Source organism: Triticum aestivum, chromosome 6D, assembly GCF_018294505.1.
Source record: "Triticum aestivum cultivar Chinese Spring chromosome 6D, IWGSC CS RefSeq v2.1, whole genome shotgun sequence".
In the NCBI taxonomy this organism is placed as follows: Eukaryota; Viridiplantae; Streptophyta; class Magnoliopsida; order Poales; family Poaceae; genus Triticum; species Triticum aestivum.
Genome location: NC_057811.1, coordinates 350092492 through 350102326, shown reverse-complemented (window position 1 = coordinate 350102326; position 9835 = coordinate 350092492).

Here is a 9835-nt window from a genome sequence, read left to right as displayed (position 1 = left end):
AGCAAAACATGATCACACCTTAGTACTCTTTGGGTGTTAATCACATGGCGATGTGAACTAGATTATTGACTCTAGTAAACTCTTTGGGTGTTATTCACATGGTGATGTGAACTATGGGTGTTAATCACATGGTGATGAGAACTAGATTATTGACTCTAGTGCAAGTGGGAGACTGATGGAAATATGCCCTAGAGGCAATAATAAAGTTGTTATTATTATATTTCCTTATTCGTGATAAAGGTTTATTATTCATGCTAGAATTGTATTGATCGGAAACTTAAATACATGTGTGGATACATAAACAAATACCGTGTCCCTAGTGAGCCTCTACTAGACTAGTGCTGGGGAACGTAGTAATTTCAAAAAAAATCCTACGCACACGCAAGATCATGGTGATGCATAGCAACAAGAGGGGAGAGTGTTGTCCACGTACCCTCGTAGACCGAAAGCGGAAGCGTTAGCACAACGCGGTTGATGTAGTCGTACGTCTTCACGGTCCGACCGATCAAGTACCGAACGCACGACACCTCCGAGTTCAGCACACGTTCAGCTCGATGACGTCCCTCGAACTCCGATCCAGCCGAGCTTTGAGGGAGAGTTCCGTCAGCATGACGACGTGGTGATGATGATGATGTTCTATCGACGCAGGGCTTCGCCTAAGCACCGCTACGATATTATCGAGGTGGATTATGGTGGAGGGGGGCACCGCACACGGCTAAGAGATCAAGAGATCAATTATTGTGTCTATGGTGTGCCCCAACCCCCGTATATAAAGGAGCAAGGGAGGGAGAGGCGGACGGCCAGGAGGAGGCGCGCCAGGAGGAGTCCTACTCCCACCGGGAGTAGGACTCCCTCCTTTCCTAGTTGGAGTAGGAGAAGGGGGAAGGAGGAGGGAGAGAGGAAGGAAAGGGGGGCGCCGCCCCCCTCCTTGTCCAATTCGGACTAGAGGGGGAGGGGGCGCGCGGCCTGCCCTGGCCGCCCCTCCTCTTCTCCACTAAGGCCCATGTAGGCCCATTAACCCCCCCCCCCGGGGGGGGGGGTTCCGGTAACCCCCGGTACTCCGGTAAAATCCCGATTTCACCCGGAACACTTCCGATATCCAAATATAGGCTTCCAATATATCAATCTTTATGTCTCGACCATTTCGAGACTCCTCGTCATGTCCGTGATCACATCCGGGACTCCGAACTATCTTCGGTACATCAAAACACATAAACTCATAATATAACCGTCATCAAACTTTAAGCGTGCGTACCCTGCTACGGGTTCGAGAACTATGTAGACATGACCGAGACACGTCTCCGGTCAATAATCAATAGCAGAACCTGGATGCTCATATTGGCTCCCACATATTCTACGAAGATCTTTATCGGTCAAACCGCATAACAACATACGTTGTTCCCTTTGTCATCGGTATGTTACTTGCCCGAGATTCGATCGTCGGTATCTCAATATCTAGTTCAATCTCGTTACCGGCAAGTCTCTTTACTCGTTCCGTAATACATCATCCCGCAACTAACTCATTAGTTACAATGCTTGCAAGGCTTATAGTGATGTGCATTATCGAGTGGGCCCAGAGATACCTCTCCGACAATCGGAGTGACAAATCCTAATCTCGAAATACGCCAACCCAACAAGTAACTACGAAGACACCTGTAGAGCACCTTTATAATCACCCAGTTACGTTGTGACGTTTGGTAGCACACAAAGTGTTCCTCCGGTAAACGGGAGTTGCATAATCTCATAGTCATAGGAACATGTATAAGTCATGAAGAAAGCAATAGCAGAATACTAAACGATCGTGTGCTAAGCTAACGGAATGGGTCAAGTCAATCACATCATTCTCCTAATGATGTGATCCCGTTAATCAAATGACAACTCATGTCAATGGCTAGGAAACATAACCATCTTTGATCAACGAGCTAGTCAAGTAGAGGCATACTAGTGACACTCTGTTTGTCTATGTATTCACACAAGTATTATGTTTCCGGTTAATACAATTCTAGCATGAATAATAAACATTTATCATGATATAAGGAAATAAATAATAACTTTATTATTGCCTCTAGGGCATATTTCCTTCAGTCTCCCACTTGCACTAGAGTCAATAATCTAGATTACACAGTAATGATTCTAACACCCATGGAGCCTTGGTGCTGATCATGTTTTGCTCGTGGAAGAGGCTTAGTCAACGGGTCTGCAACATTCAGATCCGTATGTATCTTGCAAATTTCTATGTCTCCCACCTGGACTAGATCCCGGATGGAGTTGAAGCGTCTCTTGATGTGCTTGGTTCTCTTGTGAAATCTGGATTCCTTTGCCAAGGCAATTGCACCAGTATTGTCACAAAAGATTTTCATTGGACCCGATGCACTAGGTATGACACCTAGATCGGATATGAACTCCTTCATCCAGACTCCTTCATTTGCTGCTTCCGAAGCAGCTATGTACTCCGCTTCACACGTAGATCCCGCCACAACGCTTTGTTTAGAACTGCACCAACTGACAGCTCCACCGTTCAATGTAAACACGTATCCGGTTTGCGATTTAGAATCGTCCGGATCAGTGTCAAAGCTTGCATCGACGTAACCATTTACGACTAGCTCTTTGTCACCTCCATAAACGAGAAACATATCCTTAGTCCTTTTCAGGTATTTCAGGATGTTCTTGACCGCTGTCCAGTGATCCACTCCTGGATTACTTTGGTACCTCCCTGCTAAACTTATAGCAAGGCACACATCAGGTCTGGTACACAGCATTGCATACATGATAGAGCCTATGGCTGAAGCATAGGGAACATCTTTCATTTTCTCTCTATCTTCTGCAGTGGTCGGGCATTGAGTCTTACTCAACTTCACACCTTGTAACACAGGCAAGAACCCTTTCTTTGCTTGATCCATTTTGAACTTCTTCAAAACTTTGTCAAGGTATGTGCTTTGTGAAAGTCCAATTAAGCGTCTTGATCTATCTCTATAGATCTTGATGCCCAATATATAAGCAGCTTCACCGAGGTCCTTCATTGAAAAACTCTTATTCAAGTATCCCTTTATGCTATCCAGAAATTCTATATCATTTCCAATCAGCAATATGTCATCCACATATAATATCAGAAATGCTACAGAGCTCCCACTCACTTTCTTGTAAATACAGGCTTCTCCAAAAGTCTGTATAAAACCAAATGCTTTGATCACACTATCAAAGCGTTTATTCCAACTCCGAGAGGCTTGCACCAGTCCATAAATGGATCGCTGGAGCTTGCACACTTTGTTAGCTCCCTTTGGATCGACAAAACCTTCCGGTTGCATCATATACAACTCTTCTTCCAGAAATCCATTCAGGAATGCAGTTTTGACATCCATTTGCCAAATTTCATAATCATAAAATGCGGCAATTGCTAACATGATTCGGACAGACTTAAGCATCGCTACGGGTGAGAAAGTCTCATCGTAGTCAATCCCTTGAACTTGTCGAAAACCTTTTGCAACAAGTCGAGCTTTATAGACAGTAACATTACCGTCAGCGTCAGTCTTCTTCTTGAAGATCCATTTATTCTCAATGGCTTGCCGATCATCGGGCAAGTCAACCAAAGTCCACACTTTGTTCTCATACATGGATCCCATCTCAGATTTCATGGCCTCAAGCCATTTTGCGGAATCTGGGCTCACCATCGCTTCTTCATAGTTCGTAGGTTCGTCATGGTCTAGTAACATAACCTCCAGAACAGGATTACCGTACCACTCTGGTGCGGATCTTACTCTGGTTGACCTACGAGGTTCAGTAACAACTTGATCTGAAGTTTCATGATCATCATCATTAACTTCCTCACTAATTGGTGTAGGTGTCACAGGAACCGGTTTCTGTGATGAACTACTTTCCAATAAGGGAGCAGGTACAGTTACCTCATCAAGTTCTACTTTCCTCCCACTCACTTCTTTCGAGAGAAACTCCTTCTCTAGAAAGGATCCAAATTTAGCAACAAAAGTCTTGCCTTCAGATCTGTGATAGAAGGTGTACCCAACAGTTTCCTTTGGGTATCCTATGAAGACACATTTCTCCGATTTGGGTTCGAGCTTATCAGGTTGAAGCTTTTTCACATAAGCATCGCAGCCCCAAACTTTAAGAAACGACAACTTTGGTTTCTTGCCAAACCACAGTTCATAAGGCGTCGTCTCAACAGATTTCGATGGTGCCCTATTTAACGTGAATGCAGCCGTCTCTAAAGCATAACCCCAAAATGATAGCGGTAAATCAGTAAGAGACATCATAGATCGCACCATATCTAGTAAAGTACGATTACGACGTTCGGACACACCATTACGCTGTGGTGTTCCGGGTGGCGTGAGTTGCGAAACTATTCCGCATTGTTTCAAATGAAGACCAAACTCGTAACTCAAATATTCTCCTCCACGATCAGATCGTAGAAACTTTATTTTCTTGTTACGATGATTTTCAACTTCACTCTGAAATTCTTTGAACTTTTCAAATGTTTCAGACTTATGTTTCATTAAGTAGATATACCCATATCTGCTCAAATCATCTGTGAAGGTGAGAAAATAACGATACCCGCCGCGAGCCTCAACATTCATCGGAACACATACATCTGTATGTATGATTTCCAACAAATCTGTTGCTCGCTCCATAGTTCCGGAGAACGGCGTTTTAGTCATCTTGCCCATGAGGCATGGTTCGCAAGTACCAAGTGATTCATAATCAAGTGGTTCCAAAAGTCCATCAGTATGGAGTTTCTTCATGCGCTTTACACCAATATGACCTAAACGGCAGTGCCACAAATAAGTTGCACTATCATTATCAACTCTGCATCTTTTGGCTTCAATATTATGAATATGTGTATCAGTACTATCGAGATTCAACAAAAATAGACCACTCTTCAAGGGTGCATGACCATAAAAGATATTACTCATATAAATAGAACAACCATTATTCTCTGATTTAAATGAATAACCGTCTCGCATCAAACAAGATCCAGATATAATGTTCATGCTCAACGCTGGCACCAAATAACAATTATTCAGGTCTAAAACTAATCCCGAAGGTAGATGTAGAGGTAGCGTGCCGACCGCGATCACATCGACTTTGGAACCATTTCCCACGCGCATCGTCACCTCGTCCTTAGCCAATCTTCGCTTAATCCGTAGTCCCTGTTTCGAGTTGCAAATATTAGCAACAGAACCAGTATCAAATACCCAGGTGCTACTGCGAGCATTAGTAAGGTACACATCAATAACATGTATATCACATATACCTTTGTTCACCTTGCCATCCTTCTTATCCGCCAAATACTTGGGGCAGTTCCGCTTCCAGTGACCAGTCTGTTTGCAGTAGAAGCACTCAGTCTCAGGCTTAGGTCCAGACTTGGGTTTCTTCTCCTGAGCAGCAACTTGTTTGCTGTTCTTCTTGAAGTTCCCCTTCTTCTTCCCTTTGCCCTTTTTCTTGAAACTGGTGGTCTTGTTGACCATCAACACTTGATGCTCCTTCTTGATTTCTACCTCCGCAGCCTTTAGCATTGCGAAGAGCTCGGGAATTGTCTTATCCATCCCTTGCATGTTATAGTTCATCACGAAGCTCTTGTAGCTTGGTGGCAGTGATTGAAGAATTCTGTCAATGACGCTATCATCCGGAAGATTAACTCCCAGTTGAATCAAGTGATTGTTATACCCAGACATTCTGAGTATATGCTCACTGACAGAACTATTCTCCTCCATCTTACAGCTGTAGAACTTATTGGAGACTTCATATCTCTCAATCCGGGCATTTGCTTGAAATATTAACTTCAACTCCTGGAACATCTCATATGCTCCATGACGTTCAAAACGTCGTTGAAGTCCCGGTTCTAAGCCGTAAAGCATGGCACACTGAACTATCGAGTAGTCATCAGCTTTGCTCTGCCAGACGTTCATAACATCTGGTGTTGCTCCTGCAGCAGGTCTGGCACCTAGCGGTGCTTCCAGGACGTAATTCTTCTGTGCAGCAATGAGGATAATCCTCAAGTTACGGACCCAGTCCGTGTAATTGCTACCATCATCTTTCAACTTTGCTTTCTCAAGGAACGCATTAAAATTCAACGGAACAACAACACGGGCCATCTATCTACAATCAACATAGACAAGCAAAATACTATCAGGTACTAAGTTCATGATAAATTTAAGTTCAATTAATCATATTACTTAAGAACTCCCACTTAGATAGACATCCCTCTAATCCTCTAAGTGATCACGTGATCCAAATCAACTAAACCATGTCCGATCATCACGTGAGATGGAGTAGTTTCAATGGTGAACATCACTATGTTGATCATATCTACTATATGATTCACGCTCGACCTTTCGGTCTCAGTGTTCCGAGGCCATATCTGCATATGCTAGGCTCGTCAAGTTTAACCTGAGTATTCCGCGTGTGCAACTGTTTTGCACCCGTTGTATTTGAACGTAGAGCCTATCACACCCGATCATCACGTGGTGTCTCAGCACGAAGAACTTTCGCAACGGTGCATACTCAGGGAGAACACTTATACCTTGATAATTTAGTGAGAGATCATCTTATAATGCTACCGTCAATCAAAGCAAGATAAGATGCATAAAAGATAAACATCACATGCAATCAATATAAGTGATATGATATGGCCATCATCATCTTGTGCTTGTGATCTCCATCTTCGAAGCACCGTCATGATCACCATCGTCACCGGCGCGACACCTTGATCTCCATCGTAGCATCGTTGTCGTCTCGCCAACTTATGCTTCTACGACTATCGCTACCGCTTAGTGATAAAGTAAAGCATTACAGGGCGATTGCATTGCATACAATAAAGCGACAACCATATGGCTCCTGCCAGTTGCCGATAACTCGGTTACAAAACATGATCATCTCATACAATAAAATATAGCATCATGCCTTGACCATATCACATCACAACATGCCCTGCAAAAACAAGTTAGACGTCCTCTACTTTGTTGTTGCAAGTTTTACGTGGCTGCTACGGGCTGAGCAAGAACCGTTCTTACCTACGCATCAAAACCACAACGATAGTTCGTCAAGTTAGTGCTGTTTTAACCTTCTCAAGGACCGGGCGTAGCCACACTCGGTTCAACTAAAGTTGGAGAAACTGACACCCGCCAGCCACCTGTGTGCAAAGCACGTCGGTAGAACCAGTCTCGCGTAAGCGTACGCGTAATGTCGGTCCGGGCCGCTTCATCCAACAATACCACCGAACCAAAGTATGACATGCTGGTAAGCAATATGACTTGTATCGCCCACAACTCACTTGTGTTCTACTCGTGCATATAACATCTACGCATAAAACCTGGCTTGGATGCCACTGTTGGGGAACGTAGTAATTTAAAAAAAATTCCTACGCACACGCAAGATCATGGTGATGCATAGCAACGAGAGGGGAGAGTGTTGTCCACGTACCCTCATAGACCGAAAGCGGAAGCGTTAGCACAACGCGGTTGATGTAGTCATACGTCTTCACAATCCGACCGATCAAGTACCGAACGCACGGCACCTCCGAGTTCAGCACACGTTCAGCTCGATGACGTCCCTCGAACTCCGATCCAGCCGAGATTTGAGGGAGAGTTTTGTCAGCACGACGGCGTGGTGACGATGATGATGTTCTATCGATGCAGGGCTTCGCCTAAGCACCGCTACGATATTATCGAGGTGGATTATGGTGGAGGGGGGCACCGCACACGGCTAAGAGATCAAGAGAACAATTTTTGTGTCTATGGGGTGCCCCTGCCCCCGTATATAAAGGAGCAAGGGAGGGAGAGGTGGCCAGCCAGGAGGAGGCGCGCCAAGAGGAGTCCTAGTCCCACCGGGAGTAGGACTCCCTCCTTTCCTAGTTGGAGTAGGAGAAGGGGGAAGGAGGAGGGAGAGAGGAAGGAAAGGGGGGCGCCGCCCCCCTCCTTGTCCAATTGAGACTAGAGGGGGAGGGGGCGCGTGGCCTGCCCTGGCCGCCCCTCCTCTTCTCCACTAAGGCCCAATAAACCCACGGGGGGGGGGGGGGTTCCGGTAACCCCCGGTACTCCGGTAAAATCCTGATTTCCCCCAGGACACTTTCGATATCCAAACATAGGCTTCCAATATATGAATCTTTATGTCTCTACCATTTCGAGACTCCCCGTCATGTCCGTGATCACATCCGGGACTCCGAACTATCTTCGGTACATCAAAACACATAAACTCATAATATAACCGTCATCAAACTTTAAGCGTGCGTACCCTACGGGTTCGAGAACTATGTAGACATGACCGAGACACATCTCCGGTCAATAACCAATAGCGGAACCTGGATGCTCATATTGGCTCCCACATATTCTACGAAGATCTTTATAGGTCAAACCGCATAACAACATACGGTGTTCCCTTTGTCATCGGTATGTTACTTGCCCGAGATTCGATCGTCGGTATCTCAATACCTAGTTCAATCTCGTTACCGGCAAGTCTCTTTACTCGTTCCGTAATACATCATCCTGCAGCTAACTCATTAGTTACAATGCTTGCAAGGCTTATAGTGATGTTACCGAGTGGGCCCAGAGATACCTCTCCGACAATCGGAGTGACAAATCCTAATCTCGAAATACGCCAACCCAACAAGTACCTTCGGAGACACCTATAGAGCACCTTTATAATCACCCAGTTACGTTGTGATGTTTGGTAGCACACAAAGTGTTCCTCCGGTAAACAGGAGTTGCATAATCTCATAGTCATAGGAACATGTATAAGTCATGAAGAAAGCAATAGCAGAATACTAAACGATCGTGTGCTAAGCTAACAGAATGGGTCAAGTCAATCGCATAATTCTCCTAATGATGTGATCCCGTTAATCAAATGAAAACTCATGTCAATGGCTAGGAAACATAAACATCTTTGATCAACGAGCTAGTCAAGTAGAGGCATACTAGTGACACTCTGTTTGTCTATGTATTCACACAAGTATTATGTTTCCGGTTAATACAATTCTAGAATGAATAATAAACATTTATCATGATATAAGGAAATAAATAATAACTTTATTATTGCCTCTAGGGCATATTTCCTTCAACTAGCTCGTTGATCAAAGATGGTTAGGGTTTCCTGACCATGGACATGTGTTGTCACTTGATAACGAGATCACATCATTAGGAGAATGATGTGATGGACAAGACCCATCTGTTAGCTTAGCATATGATCGTTCAGTTTATTGCTACTACTTTCTTGATGTCAAATACATATTCCTTCGACCATGAGATCATGCAACTCCGGATACCGAAGGAATACCTTGTGTGCTATCAAACATCACAACGTAACTGGGTGATCATAAAGATGCTCTATAGGTATCTCCGAAGGTGTTTGTTGAGTTGGCATGGATCGAGATTGGGATTTGTCACTCCGTGTATCAAAGGGGTATCTCTGGGCCCTCTCGATAATACACATCACAACAAGCTTGCAAGCAATGTAACTAAGGAGTTAGTTATGAGATGATGTATTATGCAACGATTAAAGAAACTTGCCGGTAATGAGATTGAACTAGGTATGAAGATACCGACGATCCAATATCGGGCAAGTAACATACCGACACACAAAGGGAATTACATATGTTGTCATAAAGGTTCGACCGATAAAGATCTTCGTACAATATGTAGGAACCAATATGGACATCCAGGTCCCTCTATTTGTTATTTTTTTTACTATAAACAATAGGGTAAAAAACCCACTGCAACTTTTATTAAAATAATAAGGCAGAAACAAAGAGAGTGTGTGAAAGGCTTGAGATAAGCCCAAAAGAAAGAAAAAAGAAAGAACAAAAAGAAACTAAAAAATAGCTACTAAATGA